The sequence below is a fragment of the Sceloporus occidentalis genome, unplaced genomic scaffold (genome assembly GCF_023333645.1).
Source record: "Sceloporus occidentalis isolate IW3139 unplaced genomic scaffold, rSceOcc1.0.p SCAF_6, whole genome shotgun sequence".
In the NCBI taxonomy this organism is placed as follows: Eukaryota; Metazoa; Chordata; class Lepidosauria; order Squamata; family Phrynosomatidae; genus Sceloporus; species Sceloporus occidentalis.
Window position 1 is genome coordinate 49,669,861 of NW_028316986.1, and position 21,053 is coordinate 49,690,913.

At 43.3% G+C, this 21,053-nt stretch overlaps 1 protein-coding gene across 2 annotated transcripts in view; it reads right to left on the reverse strand.

The window, feature by feature from the left end:
• The window catches only part of DAAM2 (dishevelled associated activator of morphogenesis 2), a 306,075-nt gene that overhangs the window by 236,460 nt on the left and 48,562 nt on the right, over positions 1-21,053 (reverse strand). Inside the window, exon 1 of one of the 2 annotated variants that reach the window (XM_089529576.1) lies at positions 17,152-17,244. The exons of the other annotated variant lie outside the window; for it this stretch is intronic. The gene's annotated coding sequence lies outside the window, so the exon portion shown is untranslated. Of the gene's footprint in view, positions 1-17,151; positions 17,245-21,053 lie in introns of those variants that run through there. 2 annotated transcript variants of the gene reach the window in all.

Here is a 21,053-nt window from a genome sequence, read left to right on the forward strand (position 1 = left end):
AGGATCATTTGGAAATCAGAGTGATAGCAGAGGAGAGGAGCTATGCAAAGATAGTGCCTAGGATTGGAGGGTTTTTCTTTTGCTGCATTTGCCCTAGATATTCTTTGTGAAACAGACCTATTAACAAGTACTGTTCAGGCAGTGAATCTTCTGTTGAACTCAGGGCCCTGGCAAATGCCCAAGCTTGGTACTTATTCTCTGGTGCCAGTCCTTGCTGGATTACAAAGTCTTACTGTAATATATATCAAATATATGCTCATTCTTAGAAATTTATATAAGAAGCAAGAAAGGATTAAGGCACCCTTCTTAGAAATTTATAGAAGAAGCAAGAAAAGATTTCTTCACTGTCACCTGTGGCTAGGTTCAGGTGACTGCTTTGAAAGACCAGCTAAAATTTGTAGTTCTTGAAGGAGACTATTGCCGAGTTCCATTGCATATTTTCAGATTTCAGAAAATATTTGCAGACTCTCATTCTCAGTGAGCCCTGCTGCTCTTCAGCCAAACTGACAAAGGAAGAGAATTTCCTTCTCTCCTAGCTTTTGTTATGTATTGCATTACCCACTGGGACATCAATTGTGAGGCAAAAGGTTTCCACTTGCCTGGGATTCTGTTAAAAGATATGTTGTTTTGTTTCTGGCAAGAGTCAAATCTGAGTGAGCACATAATTTCATGGAAGGAAGGATCAAACCAGGCAAAGTTAGGCTTAAGGGGAGGAGGAATGGGGAGAGCTTCACTGAATTTATTGGAGTTCAAGTTTACCCGACTCCTTCTGTTTCGGAGCATGAAGAAACAAAAGCCTTTAGCCACAGGAGGCAAAAGGCCAAAAGCTACAAAGGAATAAAGATATACCAGAGAAAAGAAAATGCACAGAAGCTCATTGGACTCTAACTTGAAACACTGTTCCCTCCGTTCTCTAAATTCTGTCATACTCTTGCTTGTTTCTTGTGAATTTAGAAGTTTTTCATGGACACACTTGCAATAAGAAATTTCCCATTTATGCACAAGTTGAACAGTGAAACCTATCTCCAAAGAGCTTACTTTGGATATACAGGTATGCAGAATCAGCCCTATATTTCCACACATTTTACTATCCATGACTTGAAAGTTTTTTTAAAAAAAATACAAAAAGCAAAGCTTGCTTTTGCCATTTTATATAAGGGATACTATTTTACTACTCTGTTGTATATCTTGGGACTTGAGCATACACAGACTTTGGTATCCACAAAGGTTCCTGGTACCAAATCCCAGTGGATACCAAGAGTCCACTGTACCTCCATTAAGACAGCCACTCAAGAATTCTAAGGGCAGAAAGGTCAGACTGCAGATTTTCTGTGAACCTGTCTTCTGTAGAAAGCCCCACATTCCACTCAAAGAAAAGCTGATTCTCAGACAGCATCATTCAGGCTGAAGTGCAGTACAGAAAATATTAAGAAGGATTCACACAGGATACACTTGAAAGTGTTAGTGGAATGTGATAGAATCATGTTGTCTGCAGACAACTTTCTATGGTCAGCTCTGACCCCAGGATTTTTTGGGAGGGCTGGATAGGTATGTGACAGTGGACAGGTCACCCTTCAATTTATGGCCACCCCATAAATTTCATAGGATTTTCTTAGAATACTCAGAGGTGATTTGTATTGCCTTCCTCTGAGATACAGCCTACAACACCTACAGCAGTTCCCGAATCAGGTACGACCTTTCTTAGTTTCCAAGCTCAAATGAGTTCTGGTATCTTCAGGGTATTAAGACCCAGGATTACATACCCTGGATACAGTCTAACTCCTGACTTGTTTATACAGTCAAAGGATGAACTGGATTGAAGCCTACATTAAAACTATTCAAGAACCTCAGATACTCCTGACCTCTCTCCTCCCCCCCCCCCCAGACCTCCACTACTATCTTCACAAGATAAATTATCAGAAAATAAGAACTAAATGTTATTTGTTTAAATTATTTCATTCCACTCCTTCCATACTTGAGGGAATCTCCAAATCAATATAATGCAATGAAAATTAAAAGCAACAAAGGGAAAGCCTTGATCCGTCCCTCAACTAACTGTCCCTTTCAGTTCTATGGGCATAACTTTGAGAAACCAAGATGTGGAATGGATGGATAAAACTCCATGGAATCCCTTGTCCTTACAAACAGGGCTATCACCCTGTCATAAACAAGTCCTCTAGGCAATCTCACACATTCATAGTGCATACCCTCTAACATTTCACAGATGAAATCTAAGACATTTGCTGGTCAAGATAGTCAAAGTTATTAGCAAAGAAGAACATTCAACTCAGAGAATGCAGCAGCAGCAGTTTGCTTTTCTCTGAACCTACTAGAAAGGGTAAGATTTCACCCCATCTCTGCTCAAGTAATTGAGTACAAACTATATTTATACTTTGAACTCAATTGAGCAAAAACTGAAATAAACTGAGAACAAAGCAGGGGGGTGGAAAGAGAAGAGAGACATTAGAACCTTTAAAAAGCAGCTGGAAAGGTGGGGCTGCACCTACCACATCAGCACAGTAGGGTATGATAGTGTCGCTTCTGTTAGGTTGTAAGGTAAAGGGCTATATAGCTCAGGAATAGGTGCTTTGCCAACAAAAGGTTTGTTCTCACCCAGCTTCTCCAGACAAGGATGGAGAAAAACTCCTGTCCGAGTTTACCTTAAAGAGCCACTGCTCCGTAAAAGACATTGCTAGTCGCAGACAGTACTGAGCTAGATAGATCAGAGGTCTGACTCATTAAAAAGAAGTGTTTTATGATTCACAGAGATATTGATTTTACAACTGAGAGAGATACCAACACAGTATTTTGACACGATTCTGCTCTAAGTGTGTGTGTGGTGGGGGGGGGGGGGGAGCCCTGTTCATTGCACAATTCGTTAGGCAAAAAAAGGCTATTGCTGTAATTGATTGTACTTACAAACTGGAATGTGTCCAGAGAAGGGCAACCAAAAAGAGACATGGTTTGCAAACCAAGCCTTTGGGGTAACAATTTAAGAGAGCTGGGTATCTTGGTGAAGAGAAAACTGAGAATATGAAAGCCAACTTTAGATATTTTTAGTAATGTCATGTAGACGACAAAGCAAGCATGTTTTCTACTGTTCCTGAGAGACAGCCCAATGGATTCAAGTTACAAGAAAACAGATCAGGAAGAACTTCTGGACTACAAGAATTGTTCAGCGGTGGAGTAGATTGCCGGGAAGGAGGGAACTTTCCTTCTTTGGAGGTCTTTAAAAAGAGGTTAGATGGGCATTGTTGCACTTCAGTGACTTACTACAGAATTTCTTCCTTAGTGTAGCTTGACTAAAAGTACCCCTTTGGGGATTTATCCAGGCTTTGTCCTTGCATACCAATTCAATCTTGGAATAGGATTCCCACCTGGTTGCTGTTTTCTTAATTCAACCTCATCAATGACTGAAAATGATACATTTTAAGCCTGCAGCCATGTATAAATATGATCAGCAGCTGATTTATTCCCTTAACCAACAATCTTATCACCTTTACCACCAGGAGTATGCAATATGAATTAAGTATGAACATTTGATGAGAAAAATTCTTAGAAGATTCAGTTACCAAATACTGAAATAATAGCATAGAAGACAGCCCAAGCTATTGGAGGCAGGTTGGTAATTCTAGCATTGGAAAAATAGTTGCTCAGATCCAATATGGTGTTGAGATCTGGGGGATAAGGCACAACAGTTTGAAAGAGCTGGAGATTTGCCTAAATAAGTTTCTGAGGTACTTACTGGCAGTACGTCCAGGGACTGCAGCCCCATTCCTCAGGGCAGAAACAGGCATGGTGTCAACTAAAAGCTATTGCTCAGAAGGCAGCTCTATTGTATTACAAGAGGGTCTTGGCTATGACAGAAGACCGCCTCCCTAAGCTTTGTCTGGAAGAACAGTGGCTTTAAAATAAGTATGAACATTCCACAAAAACTAAACAGGGAGAGCAGAAGAATCCTGGGCTGGATATACTGAGCTTGGATACTATACACTTTAACACCACTGAAAGAAAGATAATAGCTGCTGGACAAAATTAGCCAGTCCCAGAAGAAGAGATGTTTCTCGTTGTTTTAGAATTCAGCAACAGAAACAGGAAGTTGATAATTAGAATGCCATAAACATCTCAATTTTGGCAATTTAATAACTTGTGCACACCGACATTTTAATAAAGAGAGACCAGATAATGGGGAAAGCAACTTTTATCACTAAAGAGCTTGTGACATTAAGTGATTCATTAGACTAAATTCACAGGTAGACAGTGGGCCTTACCTAAGGCAACTATGAAAAGCCCAAGAAATGTGGGCCTACAAGGGACACCTATGAGTTGCAGATGTGGGTCAGCAATGAGGTCCCACCCATATTAATACAGGGTTACAGGAACTTGCTAAATTCCTACAGGTGATTTGGTTCAGTGTATGATTTGCATGCAAACTATCCCAGATCCATGTATAGTTTAAAAAGATGGCTTGCTAAAACATTGGAGAGACACTTCCAGTAGACAGTTTTGAGTATATGGACCAATGGTGTTAGTATAAAGCAAGTTCCTGTTTCTTTTTTGATAATAGCAGTGCATAAACAATGACTACTTCCAAGCACCCCAGGCCTTTGTAATACTGTTTGGAATTTGCAGAAGACCCTCTGCCTTCCTGGACTTTGATTTAGAATAGAGTTTATTTTAAAAATAAGATCAAAAATATTTAGGTGGAAGAAGAACTATGACAACAACCTAGTATACATAGAGGTGGGCAAAGTGTGGTCTTCCAGATGTTGTTTGACATTACAGCACCCCTAGCTACCTAGTCATTGATGAGGGATGTTGGCACTTCCAAAAAAACATTTGGAGGGCCACTCCTTACCCATCCCTGCTTGCTCAGCATAAACAAGTGAGAACTTTAAAATAGGATTAAGCCTGGAGCTCCCATCTTTCACTATCTTCCTTCCCTCTCTCCTCCAGATGCCCATCATAACTGGCCAAACTCCCGCCCTCTCCAGAATTCTCTCCTAAACATTATATTAGTTTTCTAGCCATCCTGCCCCTCATAGTAGGCATACTGCTGCCATCATAACAGATACACCTACTCTCATTCAAGCTCCCTCCACACCAAGTTCAGTATGCTTTACTTTAGGAAGGGGAGAAGAGTAGCATGGGAAGCATATTGTTTTAAAATCCTCCACAGTATGAGGGTTAATAAGGGCTAAACTTTTAACAGTGCAATGAACAGCTCACTTCAAGGATGCTAAAGGCTGTCAGGGAACCAAACAAATTGATTCTATCTCTCTTGTTCTCTGCCTCTTCACATTTCCCCCCTTTTTTCCCTCCAAATTATACTTTGAACACTTGGGCTTATCTACTCTCAGGCATAGACCTACTTTCCAAACTCATTCTACTGACATGTAAATTCTACATGTGTGGAGAAGGGATGAGCACACAGCCCTCCCTCCTTGCCCATTTTCATTGCCCTCAACCCAGGTGGAGGATGATAGTTTGGGAAGCTTCCTCTAACCATAAAGGAGATCTTCCATGGAGAAAAGCAGCCCTCCTCTTCAGACTGCTGCTCTTCAGCAGCCTCACCCCTTGACTGGGTTACCAGGATAATGGTTAAATTCAGTACAAGGCTGCAATATAGCAATCCCACAGAAATGGTTTGGGAGATTAGGGAGAGACTGTAAATCTAGAAATGATAGAATTCAGAGAAATAGCCATGTTAGTCTAGAAGATCAGTATGTAAAAGGATCTTGTAGAACCTTTGAAATTAACTGTGTGAAGGAAAATGTAGCATATAAGCTTTTTTTAGGGGCTCGACAGACCGCCCTGAAAGGGCAGGCTGGAGGTGTCTATTTTTGCTGCTGAGGGACACCGCAGCAGCCAAACTGTGTGGCCTCCCTCTGCACCAAAAACAACCCGCTAAAAGATTCTTTTTGGTTCCCACGGTGGACGCCATGAGTGCACCATTGGCGCACTGTCACACATCGATGATGCAAGCACAGTGCCACAATGTGTGGATGCTGCGCCACACATGTCATCATGGCAGCCCCTGTGTGGATGGAAGGCTGCCATGATGGCACCACCGCCGCGCGCTAGGGCTCAGGAGCACGTGGATACTCCACACTCCCAAACCCTAATTTTGACCCCAGGCTGCCGCAAATCAGTGGTCTGTACTGGGCCATAGACTTCATCTACTTCCTCAGATGCTATCTAGAAAATATAGCGTTAGAAAGAAAAACAGAAGCAGATATAGCCATACCCAAGTATTGTCAGACAAGCAGTGCAGTGCCTACGAGGGTTTCTAGATATCATAAGGAGAGGGAACCATGGGTCAAAAATTGTTTAATTAATTAATTGATATCCTCTCCTTCTCCTAGCACGAGACCCAAGACAGCTTACAATAAATTAAAATAAATAAATAAATTAAAATAAATTGAAATAAAATAAAGTACAGGTAAACTACAACTTAAGTAGTGGGGAAAGAGGAAGACCACACTGCAGGTGAATTGGTTTGAAAGACCTAAACAAGACAGTTGAGAATGAGGGCTCTTAAGTCTAAGCTGACTTAACAGCAAATAATAGCCAAAACCTTATTATACAAAAAAATTGAAAACAATCAAATTAACAGTTCCAAGAACCAACTTAAAACAAGTTTATTTTAAGAAATAATTTAGAAGATAAAAGCATAGAAAATCCTATCAAAATATCCTTCTGCAAGGCCTTCCTAAATAAAAAGGTATTTTCTTGCCAGTAGAAAGGGAGGAGAAAGATGGTCAACCATAACTTCCATAGGAGGGAGAGCCACAGCCTGGGAACAGCCTGTTAAAAAGTTCTCTCCCATGTCCTCATCAAATGTGCCTATAATGGGGGTGAATCTGACAGAATATTTCTGGCTGTTTCTGGTCAAGAAACCTACACATCTACAAGATATATACAGTAAATACCAACAAGGAGCATAATGTGGAGGGAAAGGATGCCACAAATAAGTACTATAGTAAGTAAAAGATTCTGTTCTGTCTTTGCAGTACTAACACAAGCTATCCATTCCACTATGAGTAAACTTATCAAAAACTATACATCTGTTTAGATGATGCAGGACCAAAACTCCAAATCGGGTCTGTACTGTCCTCACGGTGCCTGTGCATGATTTGGGGCTTCCTCCCCCTAACCCACATTTAGACAACTCACCTTTTGCTGTGGGTTTTCAGCTCTCTTCACAGCAACAACAGCTGTCTTTTCACTTGTGGTCCCACAAGTTTTCCAGCACTGCCATTGAAGGTGCAAGTCACTCTGAGGTCAGAATGAAGTACCAGCATTAAATGAATGGCTGGGCACCTTGTTCTGACCTCAGCAGTGGCACCAGGCAACAAACAGTAGCAACATGGAAAGGGGGACTTTAGAGCCAGAATACTCTGGGGACAGCCCAGGAGTATTCTGGCAAGTGTAGACACTTCATGACACATTTCAGTTTCAGGCATTTTGGTCATGCAGTTTTCCCAAGTGGTTGAACAAATCAGGTACTTGGAACTATCCTGGATCAAGCATAACAAATCAAAATTTTTGTAATCAGGAGAACAAAAGCTCAGTAAACCACATCTGCATACCTCTGCACATGCACCATTTATACAATTCTGCTTCACTGTCACATTTCTGAATTGACAGGCACAACCTATTAAAACTTATCAACAAGGACAAAGAGGATGCACCAATTGTCATGATCAGTAGCAAGAAGGCATTTCATCCACACATACTAGTACTGTATAGGTCTGTGACAGAAGTCAGGATTTTAAATTTATTGGTACCTTTACATATAAAAATATGGGACTGAAGCAGTTTCAGATGTGTTCAGTTTTATGGACATAAGGATTAAGAATTTAAAAAAATGTTCACGTGAACCCCATTTCTCAATCTTTTAGGAACTCTACTTATAATGAAAATTTGGCGCAACCAATCAAGTCCAAGCTCATTTTACTGCTCTTATCAGGTTGCTACAAAAATGTTTTCCTTCTCTACTAGCAGATCAAATTGATCCTTTTAAACGTTTCCATCAAAAACTCACTCAGAGGCTAAGAGTTTCCAGTTCATGCTCTTTGGGCACTTTTTAAGCTTTAGTCAAACACACACTTTAAAACCTGGGGGAGAATAACTTATTTTCCTCTCCCGCTCAGTTCTGCTACAAGAGTCTGGCAGCAGATTCTCTCTGAGGAAGGGCAGCCAGCAAAAATTTGAAGCAATATATACAGTATTTGTAAATCTGCCTCTATCAGGGATTCAGAGGTTTATTTTTTTAATTAACTGAAAATGATAACACAAGAGCATTTCCATTTGGTGGAATGCTCCAGCTTCATCAACTTCTGGAAAAATTCCACTTCAAGAACTAAAGTTACTGTGCTTTCAGCAAATTTCAAAATAAACAGTGCAATATGATCACAATGTGTAGTAGCCAGATCTAGGTAAAGTTACCAGCCACAGAGCTATATACACTTCGGCACACCCAGTAAATTTTGCTACATGGCACCCACATTGTATATTTGTGAAGCCACAAAATGCCAGGTTCAAGCCGTGCATCTGACACCAAATGAGGAAACCATCAAAACAGGGAGGGTTTCTTCCAGCCTGTCCTTAGCCCACCTTCCTCTACATGGATATTGCATTAGGCACAAATAATTACAGCACACAAGATTGTTCAAGGGTTGGACAACCTTCCAACCACCTACACCTCTAAAGCCTGCCAAAGACCAAAATGTGAGACCCCAGAGGGAAAGTCTAGGATGTAGGAAAATGATGCATGATGAAGGGTTCTGGCAAGGAGTTCATTTCCTATAAGCTACCCTTTGCAACTCAGCTGTTCTGCCATAGACACCTTAAATAATAATAAATAGGTCATGAAGGCAGGAAGGTAACTTAGTGAAAAATGTCAAAGCTTCTCCTCCTGGTGGGAAAAGGCCAAAGGCTCCATTAATGGAGGTACAGTATCTTAAATGGACCATCAGAATCTACAGAGGATGTAGTAGTAGAGGGTAATGAAAACTGGGACTGAAAATTGGAAAACTAGGTCCAGCGAGCCTATAGGCCCCCAGTAATGACTGTGAGACAGATGTTTGCAGAAGCAAGAACTTGTCATATTGTTGAAATTCCAGGAAGCGGTTCACAAGTGTAATAAATAATAATTTAAATGCCTGTTTTAGGCTTCCAATCTGGCTTACTTAATAGTCACTGTAAGTGTAACTAAGGGGATCAACAGACCACCTCAAAAGGGTGAGCTGGAGCCGCCTGTTTTTGCCCCCGAGGGACACCACAGCAGCCAAACTGCACGGCGTCCCTCCACATCATAACTGTGCCATTGGTGTACTGGTGCACGTCGATGACACAAGTACAGTGCCATGATGTGCGGACGCTGTGCCATGCTTGTGTCATGATGGCACCCCCAGTGCGGACAGGAGGCCGCCATTATGGTGCCACTATTATGTGCTAGGGTTTGGGAGCGTGTGGACGCTGCGCATTCCCGAACCCTAGCATCAGCACCAGGATGGCACTTTCCACCTGTTTGTACCAGGCCTAAGGCTACTGCCATGCTGCAGAATGCAGTTTGACACTGCTTTAACTGTCATGGTTTCACCTAAGGAATCCTGGGATCTGTAGGTTGTTGTAGCACCAGAGCTCTCTGACATATTAGGCTAAATTTTTCACAAAACTATTATATCCAGAATTCCATAGCACTGAGCCATGACAGTTAAAGTGGTGTCGAACTGCAGAGTAGATGCAGCCCAAGACTGAATCCTCAATTCTCAAGATCTTTTACGTCAGAGAATTGGTTAGCTTGGATATAAAGCTTGGATGCTAAACCAATTTAGTGTATGTGAAAATTAACTTAAATACATCTCAGACTTACACATACCCCTCCTTCTCTTGTTTATCTGTCTGGAGGAGTTGGAGAGGGTCAATTTCCTTTTTGGATTAATAAATTGCATTGTTGCCCAATATCAACAAATTATGGCTTGCTGGAATGAATCGACTTTAAACCATAGTTTAAGATGGTGGCATGTTTCAACAAACCAGACTTGTATTAGCCAGAGGTTACAATATGAATGTAATTCTAAATCATGCCTAATCGGATGGAGCACCTCAGAATTTTTGCCACATCACTGAAGGAAAGCAGAGGTGAACATATGGTTCAGAGAATTGCTGCAGCTCATCCCTGTAACACAATTATTAATAATATGAGCAATGGATGGAATAGCAGAATTGTTGTTGTGTGCTTTCAAGTCACTTCTGACTTATGGTGACCCTAAAATGAACATATCCCAGGGTTTTCTTGGCAAGATTTGTTCAGAGGTGGTTCCCATCTGTCTTCCACTGAAGCTGAGAGAGTGTGAATTGCTCAAAATCATCCAGTGGGTTTCCAACACTAAAGCCACTACATCATCACACTGGCTCCATTAGCACACATTTAAAACCCTTCCAGCTGTGTCTAGAAGGCTACCCTCCCCCTACGTATTCTAACTTTGGTACTGTGGGAAAAAGAAAAGGCAATTACTAATCTGGACAGCACAACACATGCTTATTCTGCTGGTCAGTTTGAGATAGCAGCTGTCCATAGCAATTTCTGATTATTCTACAGCTGTAGTGTCAGGCATGCAGATTCAGGGCAAATAACATCTACAAAAATGTCACTCTGAAAGTGTCCATAGAATTCTTTAAATATTACTTCCCTTCCTCAAATTAGCAAGCTCTGCGAAGGATGAATTTCAGGCATGCTTGCAAACTCATTGAGTTTCAGAAAATTTTAATATGTTGAGAAGCCTTTTACTAGGGGGAAAAAATTCAAGGACTGCAGGAAAAGAAGTCATCCACTACACCTTTACATTTATTGGTGAGGTGATTGTCATCCTAATGACTGTCATCTTTAAAAGCAATGAGCAATCATCTTTATCAGTGAAGCCCTGAATCAAATTCTGTATTTTACAGTGGACCCTTGTTATACGTTGGGATTTGGTACCAAGATCCCCCATGGATAACAAAATCCGTGAATGCTCAAATCCCATTAAATATAATGAAATAGCAAAATGGTGTCCCTTATAAAAAATGGAAAATCAAGGTTTGATATTTGAAATTTGTACTTTTTTTAGAATCATAGAATCATAGAGTTGGAAGAGACCACAAGGGTCATCCAATCCAACCCCCCTGCCATGCAGGAAATCTCAATCAAAGCATGAATAGGCGCCACAATTCAAAAGGGACATCGAGAAACTGGAGCGTGTCCAAAGGAGGGCGACTAAAATGGTGAAAGGTCTGGAAACCATGCCCCATGAGGAACGACTTAGGGAGGAGCTGGGGATGTTTAGCCTGGAGAAGAGAAGGTTAAGAGGTGATATGATAGCCCTGTTTAAATATTTGTAGGAATGTCATGTTGAGGAGGGAGCAAGCTTATTTTCTGCTGCTCCAGAGAATAGAACCCGGAACAATGGATGCAAGCTACAGGAAAAGAGATTCCACCTCAACATTAGGAAGAACTTCCTGACAGTAAGGGCTGTTTGACAGTGGAACGCACTCCCTTGGAGGGTGATAGAGTCTCCTTCCTTGGAGGTATTTAAACAGAAGCTGGATGGCCATCTGTCGGGGATGCTTTGATTTGGATTTCCTGCATGGCAGGGGGTTGGACTGGATGGCCCTAGTGGTCTCTTCCAACTCTATGATTCTATAATTCTATGATTCTAAGAAGAAACAGACATTTGAGAAATAGAATAAAACAAAAAGAAACACAAAATGTCACTCAAGGTCATCACTGCCTTATACAATCCAAGCACATCCAGTGAATGTCATCTCTCTGGGCCACATCAGGCTATAAAGCACATATAGAAATATGTTGTCTGTGGCTTATAGTGGCTCCTTCATGTTATTTCCACTATTTGGAATTGCAAAATGATGAAAATTCCACAAGGTACAACTTCTTTTGGTTAGAAGTACTGCAAACCCTTTCAAAATTGTGCCAGTTTTATAAGTCAAGTGTCCATCTAATGAAGACAGTGGAATCCTCTGTATGCCTAACTCTGGCCCTGAGCAGACCTGGTCCAGGGTCTCAACCTGGATTGATCCCTACACCATGGATCCACTAATGTCATAGATCCTTTACCTTACACTGTTGTTGCTGTTATTGAGAAGATTCCTGTCACCACATCTTGCATGGAAACAAGGGGCCTGGCTGCAACCATTTAGCCAGGCACTCTGGTCCACATCAGATGCGGTGATGGGAGTTTTCTCACTAGTGGCAAGGGCAATGTAAGGTAAGGGATGTTTGAGACAGTTGATCTGGAACAGTTTGTTGTGGAGCAAAAGGCAAATTCACTCCTATTAAGACCCCTTTGACCCAGGATCAGGCTGGATCCACTAAATCCACATCCAGTCTGTCAGATCCCAGCTCACTTCCAGGCCGGGGCCGATGGATGGGGCTGATGGTCCGAACAGGGCAATGCGAGGCCCATGTCTATGCAGACAGCACCTCAGAGCCAACTCCTAATGTGTCTATTTGAATTCCTCTCAAGCAAGTGTGAATAGGATCACAGTGTTTATGTGTTTTATGAAATTTTCCTGCAGTCAAATCTCTACCATTGCAGAAGATGAGATACTGAAAATTGGTCACATCTGGAACCCTGAGCCAGCATGGTGTAGTGGACTACGACTCTGGGAACTAGGATTCAAATCCCCACCTAGCCATGGAAACCCACCGGGCAAGTCACATTCTCCCAGCCTGAAGGGAAAGGCAATAGAAAACCTCCTCTTTGCAAAGAAAATCCCATGATAGGTTCACCTTAGGGCCATCTTAAACTGGAAATAACTTGAAAGGCACACAACAACAAGAGAACTCTTATATTTCCTGTCTTTGGATACCCTCGGTCTTTTGGCCTTCCTCTTTTCTTTGGATGCTTAAACTGTATTTCCAAATGCTCAAGTGAAGTTTAAAGTGATTCCAATACTAGAAATTTGGGGAGTGAAGGAATATTTCATGAGGGGGGTAATTCTTATCTGGGGGCAATGCCCTTGTTTTGGTCCTCTGTGTGTCCTGCTTTTTTTAAAAAAAATAAAAAGATCAAATAAAATGTTACCCATCACATAATGCTCGAGGGTGTTTTCCCCTCCTTTTCTGCCAAATTTGAAAATATTTTGATCCCACCCAGAAGGCAAGGTATGTGTTTGCTTATTATAGATATATATGGTCATGCTTTGAATTGTGACAATCAAAGTAGATATGTCCAGTGCCTCACTATTTATAGGATGTCACCATTTCCTATTCTCCCCCATGCCCCCTTTTAATGTTTTAAGTTTTTTAAAAAAAACTCTCTCTAGAGCCTTAGCAATAAAACAGTAGACTCCTGTGCTCAGAAATGTCAACCTTCGCTTACATTCATTTCAATTTGGGTTGAAGCTTCAAGATTGGAAAGGAGATGGGGTCCTTTCCATGTTGGAAAGAGGTCTACCTATTGAATTTGGTTAGCACATATGGCTGAGATTTCCATACAGTTTGCTTTTTACAAGAACTTACCAAAATTATTTCCCCAACGAATTAATGAAATGAATTCATTGGGAGAACTTTATTGTGGGTGGAAGTGAAGTAGTTTCCTCTATCCTGCCATAAATCTCATTTTAACATACACTTTCCCTCCACATATTCATTGGGGTTAGGGGCGCAGGACCCCTGTGAATATGGAAAAACCACAAATAACAAAAACATTATGTTTCTACCTGAGAGAACACCTCTTTAGGAATCTCTAGATTCCCCCCAGTGCAACTCTGTGGTCAACATCTGCCAGACATTGACCATAGAATTGTGCTGGAGGAGCTACAGATGCCTTGTGGAGTGTTCTGTCTTAGAATCTCTAGGTCCTTCATTGTGACTTTTGGTTAAAGTTGACCATAGAGTTGCACTGGAGGACCTAGATATTCCGAGAGAGAACATGTTAATAAAATCTGTGAATAATCAAATCCACAAACGTCAAAGCCACAAATGTGGAGGGATAAGTGTACTTGTTAGTATTTCAAAACAGTGCTCTCGGAATCTCTCAGGTCTGTTTCCAGCTTTATTTTGTCTACCTGATCCAAAGAAACAAGTGGGGAGGGGGGCAATTCTGGACGCATACATCTTTACACTGCCTAAAAGATCTGGATAGGTCTGAACATGCACATTTTTAAAATTTCTTGTCCCGTACTGGTAGGATGTGTGTGTTTAAACCTTTCTGTCGGCTTAAACGAGACAGCCAGCATCAATAACAGGTAGCTTCAACAGACTTCAATGAATTGTAAATGCCAAGGGTTTGAATGAACAGATTTCATAACATGTTCTCATCAGCTTTTCCAAGAATTAGAAGCAACCTGCTCAGATTGTCAGCAGTGAGTCATAAACCCTCTCCTAGCTTAGTAACTTTCAAATTATAAGGTTTAGCAAAGTAGGAAAAAAATCACTGCACACATAACAATGCACCAATTTAGTGTAGTGATTTGAGTATCAAACTAGGATTCCAGTAGCCCAGGGTTTGAATCCTGGCTCAGCTCTGGAACCCCACTGGGTGATCTTGGGCAAATCACACTCGCTCAGCCAAAGAGGAAGGCAAATGCAAACTTCCTCTGAACAAATCATGCCAACAGTACCATCCAACAGATTTGCCATAAGTCAAAGTCAAACAGAAGGGACAAAACAAATATTTGCAATGGTCTACCTGGACCTGTCCTAGAAACTTCAACTTACATGAGGTCTATATAAGAAGCTTTCCTTTTCTGCCACCAGTGCAATAGTTTAATTAACATTCAACAAGCAAGGTTCATTTTATCTGCAGACTGCAATTGATTTATGTCTACAAGGAGAATAGTTTTAAGCAGATAAGGATTCCAGCCCTCAGCAGCATCTGCACATGTGTGTGGATCAATATAAAGGTAGGGCTATCAATCATGAGTACTGCTAAACCTAACACAAGCATCAAACTCTTGCCTGAACATTACAAATTCAGTGGAAAAACAAGGCACATCAACTTCATCTTCTCCCTCCCCATCCAAGACCTCAGTCCTCTAGCCCTTGACCATATTTGGTACAAAGCAATGGAGACCTCAGTGAAGAATTTTGCATGGTTCAGTTCTAAGAAATTTCCCTCATCTGCACTCCAAAGTCTCTCAGGGGGATTCAGCACTTACTAATATCAGCCTGATACCATCAAGCCAAATGGACTACTGGTTTGACAGCAGATGACTTCCACTTGTTGCATTCCACTTCTTACTCAGAGGATGTAAGGGAAGACTCAAGCCTTGGTCTCAAGCCCCTGCTTTGGTCCTCAATCCCCCCCCCCCACACACACACACAAAGAAACAATTGTTAACAAGCCACCCCAGGGTCCAAAAACAATAGCAGAACAGAACCTTTGCTAGGTCTAACTCTAGCCCTTTGTTAGGGCTAGTAAGTATTCTATGTTTATAGCGAGTGCTTTCTGAGAACTCAGATCAGCAATGAGAAGATGTTAGCAAGCTCAGATAAACCTCAAGAGGAGGACCCAAAGGGGAGCAAGAGGGTGGGTTGGGTGAAAGTGGGTTGGAATGGGTATGGAAGAAAGTACCCTAGGAACACATGTGGCAGGTTGGCACTGCTGAAACAGGGCACTCAGCAGCTACACTTGGCATGTCTCACATCTGTCACATGCTAGTGAGCGACCTTTTCTGTTCTCCTTCAAGAGCCAGTAGTGGTGCAGTGGCTTAGGTGTTGCCCAGGAGACCTTTGTCCAAAATACACTGCAGAAATAATCCAGTTTGAGACAGCTATTAACTGCCCTGGCTCAGTGCTAGGGAATCCTGGGAACTGTGCTTTATTGTGGCACCAGAGCTCTCTGACAGAGAAGGCCTAAATGTCTCACAAAACTTCAGTTTCCAGAATTGCCTAGCACTGAGCCAGGAAAGTTAAAGCGGTCTCAAACTGGATTATTGTTGCAGTGAGTTTTGGACCCAAGATGTGAATCCCTGCTTTGATACAGCAACCCTTTTGGGTGACCATGGACAAGTTGCACATTCCAAGATGTAGAAGAAGGAAATGGCAAATTCCCTTGAACAAATCTCGCCAAGAAAACCCTCTGATAGGTTTGCTTTAGGATCAGCAAAACAGAAACAACTTGAAAGCACATGCAACAAGAGAATTCTCTTTCAGGCTACAGGTTTAGCCAAGTGTATGGAAGAAACTAAGGCCATTCTCTGAAGATGCCAGCCACAGATGATGGTGAAACGTCAGGAGTAAACTCTTCCAGAACATGGGCCATATAGCCCAAAAAACCCTCAAAAAACTATGGATGCCAGCCATGAAAGCCTTCAACTTCACCATTAGCCTACATTTTGTAAACCGCTTAGTACACTGGCAAGTGGTATAGAAATGTACTTGCTATTGCTATTAACGCTACTAAGTGTCAGATTGACCCAGTCAAAGCTTCATGAGACTAAACTACTCCAAGTTAGGGATGGGTTGCCTTTTTTCTCCATGGAGAGTTTGTGGATGGATGCAGGCATCACTCCAACAGTTTCTTACCAGTGAATGATGGTTCACTCAACTCAATGAGGCACTGCAGAAATAATCCAGTTTGACACCACTGTAACAGCCATGGCTCCGTGCAACAGAATTCTGGGAAGGGGAGCTGTTTGTGGCACCAGAGGAGCCCTGGCAGTTAAAGTGGCCTCAAGGGGCATCGACCCAGGTTATTTCTCCAGTGTGGATGCAGCCTTCTTCCCTGCCTGTTTTAGAGCGGATTATCCGCAGGCGTCCCAGCACCGCCCTCTGTCGCTGGCAGCCGGGAACTGCAGCCAGGCATTCCCTCGCCGTCTGCCTTCCAAACCCCCGGCAGCGGACTCCTCCTCGCCTTTGAGAAGAAGCCAAGGCTGCGACTGAAGACTAGTTTCACCCTCCGAGAACCAAGCGCCCTTTGGCCGCCCAGAGGCCCTTCCAGCTCCTTCAGCAACAACAAGAAAAGCCTGGCTGGCGATGCAAGGCAGCCTTGGAAACCCCGAACACAAGGAAGCCCCTGGAAGCCCAGTGCATTCATTATTCCTAGGCTGGGAGAGCAGGCAGCAGAGGAGAGCCTTACTCCCAAGGAGGCAGATGTGCCCAGAGCATTCCCAAAGAGAAGGAGAGAGGGCTGCCCTTACCCTTCTTAGCAGCAGCTGCTGCGCCCAGCTCTCTCCTGGCGAACCAGGCGCCTTCCTCCCTCGCCTGCCTTCGCGGCTGCTGCCTTCTTCCCTGACTTGGCCAAGAGGGAGGGAGGCAGGCAGGGAAGCAGGGAGGCAGGGAGGGAGGAGGCAGGCAAGGAGCACGATCCCTCGCTCGCTCGCTCGCTTTGGGTCTCTTCTGCCAAATCAGGAAGGGCCCCCCCCCCACACACACACACCCATCCATATATATTCTGCAAATCGGGATATGTGTGTGTGTGTAGTTCTGCATATCTATACACACACACACACACACACACAGACTCTGCAAACTGAGGACAAGCTACTGAGCTATAGATTATTCTCTGCAAAATCAGAAAGGGCGACGGATCGATCTATCTGCAAAATCTGCAGATAGATAGATAAGATAGATATTTCTGCACATACATAGATAGATAGATAGATAGATAGATATGGGTGAGTGTGTGTATTCTGCTAGATCAGGAAGGGCGACGGATCTCTCTCTCTGGGTAACTCTTCTGCAAAAGCTGCCTAGATTGTAGATCTTTCTGGAGAGAGAGAGAGAGAGAGATCTTTCTGCATCTCTCTAGAGAGCTAGGTAGATCGATCTCTGCATCTGCCTAGACAGACGGACAGACAGACAGATCTTTCTGCCTGTATCATTCTCGCTAGATCTAGAGAGCTCTTTCTGCCTGGAGCGAGAGAGAGAGAGAGAGAGAGAGAGAGCTCTGCCTCTTCTGCCAGACCCAGGAGAGCCCAGATTTTCCTCCGTGCCCCTGGCTTTCCTTGCCCCTTGGTGCCAGCTGCTGCTGCTGCTGCTGCTGCTGCTGCTGGGGCTCCAACCAACCAACCAACCGAGAGTCGTCGTCGGCGGAGGAGCGGAGGCAGGAGCCGGGCTGCCTCTCTTGGAGGGGGACTGACTGGAGGCTGCTCGGCCGGAGGGCCCTTGCCTTGCCCTCTGGCTCTTGGCGGAGGAGCGGGGCTGGGGCTGAGCAGCAGGGCACCCTCCTCCCCGGGGCCCTCCGTCCTCCAGACCCAAAGGAAGGGAAGGAAGAAGAGGGAGGGAGGGGGAGGCTGGCGGGACAGCGAGCTGCATCCACACTGGAGAGAGAACCCGGTTTGGCCCCGCTCTAATTCTGTTTCTGGCTCAAGGCTCAATGGAATTCTGGGGATGGAGCCCAGTGGCCGCCTTCAAGCCCTCTCCGGCCCTTCGGCCTCCCTATCCAAGGCTTTTCTTGGCCCAGTTTCTTCGGGGGGGCTGCCCTGGCTCCCCTCTGCGGCTGAGAGAGTGTGACTGGCCCAAGGGGCCTCCATGGCTGAGACTCAGAGCTTTAGGCCGCCCTGGCTCTCATGGGGCATCGACAGTCAGCCCTCTGACATGTCCAGGGATTCAAGCATCCATGTGCAAAAGAGCAAAGTTTATTTTGCCATTTTAGATAAGGGAGGCCATTTCACTATCCATCACATTCAATGGGACTTGAGCATCCACCGGGAGAGTCCTGGAACCAAACCCCAGCAGGCACCAAAGGCCCACTGTACTGTGTTTTTGTTATGTTTGTTGTTGTTGTTGTTGTTGTTGTGTGCCTTCAAGTCCTGTCCAACCCATGGAGATCCTATCATGGGTTTTCTCAGCAGGTTTCTCCAGAGAGGATTTGAAGCTGAGAGAGTGTGGCTTGCCCAAGGTCACCCAGTGGGTTTACATGGCCAAACTGGGATCTGAACCCTGGTCTCCAGGGTCACAGCAGAGCACTCAGACCACTGGGCCACACTGGCTCTCCTTTCAGGTCCTCAGCCTATTTCTCTGATGAACCTACCTCCATTAAAATGTCTTGTTTGCTTCCAGTATACTTACAGAACTCTGAGCAAGACACAGGCTTAAAACTGGACACAAAGCCTTCACCAAATCTACATTGAAACTATTATCCCTTTCATTTCTCCATTGTGCTGAAATTTGGGGTGGGAGGATATTTCAGCATTGGCAAGGTGTCCTCAAGCAGCCCATTGCCAGACACATGTGCTGCCCTTCTCCCCTCCAAGAAACAAACACATGCTGAGCCCTGGGTGCGAGTGGTGTCTGCTGCTGTTCCTAAGGAAAAAGAACTTTAGAAGGATCCATCCTATTCCTCCCATTTGCAGCAAGGCCAGACTGCCAAGCAGGCAAATTTCTCAGAGGGGAACAGTAAACCTGATGTTACTCAATGGACTTTTTAGCTGTGCCTAAAATGGATGATGCTTTGGAATTGCTCCCAGTCAGAAGGTTGAAGTGTGGGGCATGTCCTGGAAAAGAGAGACATCTGATTGCCTTGTCCATGCCTCAATCCATCTCTTTCATGGGACAGTTTCCAACCTCTTCCCATAGAATAGATGGATAGGTTTCAAGAGTGCAGAATGGCGGCTTGGCTAAGCTCCAGTTTTCACCCATCCCAGTCCCTTTCCCTGACCCTCAGTCAGACTCAATATCAGTGAAAGGTTTCCCTCTGGCTCCCTTCCAGCAAGTCTTTTATAAAGCTAATGGGTCTTGATTTCCCACACAAGAATCCAGTTACTCAGCATTACAGCTCCAACATGCCCTAAAGAAACAGTGCAGTTTGACACCACTTTAACTCTCATGGCTCCATCTTCTGGAGTCCTGGCATTTGTAGTTTGTTGTAACACCAGAGCTCTCTGACAGAGAAAGCTAAATTTCTCACGAAACTATAAATCCCCAAACTCTTCAGCGTTGAACCTTGGCAGTTAAAGTGATGTCAAACTGCATTATTTCTGCAGCGCATCTGCATCTGCAGATTGAACACAGGGCAAAGTTGCTCCTTTTGGACTACAGCTCTCAGTATCCTCCAAAGAAGCATAGTGCCACCATATCTCAGGGGCAGTGCCAACACATCTTCAAGCCCACATCTCTGTGTGGCTTTCTCTTTCACTTTTTTGGCACAACTTGGTTGTGCAAAATAAGACATGGGACCAAGCAGATTTAGGAGAAGCATCCCCTTGGAACTAGCCTTTTGGCTTCATGTGCAGTAGAAAGAAAGGCTTAGAATAAATCCTGGCCTCTTGTGTTCAGATCTTGTTATTGTTTATAATTTATTTATTTTTGTTCTATCTTAAAATAGCATTATACATTTTTAAAAAAAATTAAAAAGTTTTAAAGTTTTTTAAATTTTAATGTCAGTCTACCCTGATGTTTGAGGCTGCTTCCAACTGGATAGCTCCTAGTATACCTTACCAATTAAAATACTTTGTGCAGCTTTTTCACCTTTCCCTCCTTGTTTTGTGGTATGAAAAAAAAAAAAGAAAGACAGAAGCCGTGGTGGTAAGACATGAAAAGCCTACAAATGGACCTCATACACCCCATAAAATTCTGAATAAAGCAGAGCAACTGCTCAATAAAACCCTTGCCTGAAAGCGCCCTGTGAGCACAACACACCATTTTGAAAATAAAGCCATAAAATAAATTCTAAAAATAGGGTTAATGAAACAAGATCCAGGGCTCTTCTTCTGGCAGGCCATAAAACTGTTCAACCCAAGGATTTAAGAACATGAGGAGAGCCCTGGACCAGACCAAAAATCCATCCAATCCAGCATTCTGTTCATACAATAGTCGCCAAACAGTTGTCTCTGGGTTGTGAGTGAACCAGGACATGAGAGCTATTGAGAGATTCCATACTTAGAATCATTGCATCTTGGAGGTGGAAGGGGCCACAAAGTACAATCCTCACTGTGCACAAATACATAACTGAAGTACTCCTGAAAGTACTGAAAGAAGCCTCCAATTTCTGGTTAAAAACTGGCTAAAGACCTCCAAAGGTCCAAGGCAATCTATTCCAGTGTCAAGCAGTTCTTACAGCAAAGAAGTTCTTCCTAATGTTTGGACAGAATATATTTTC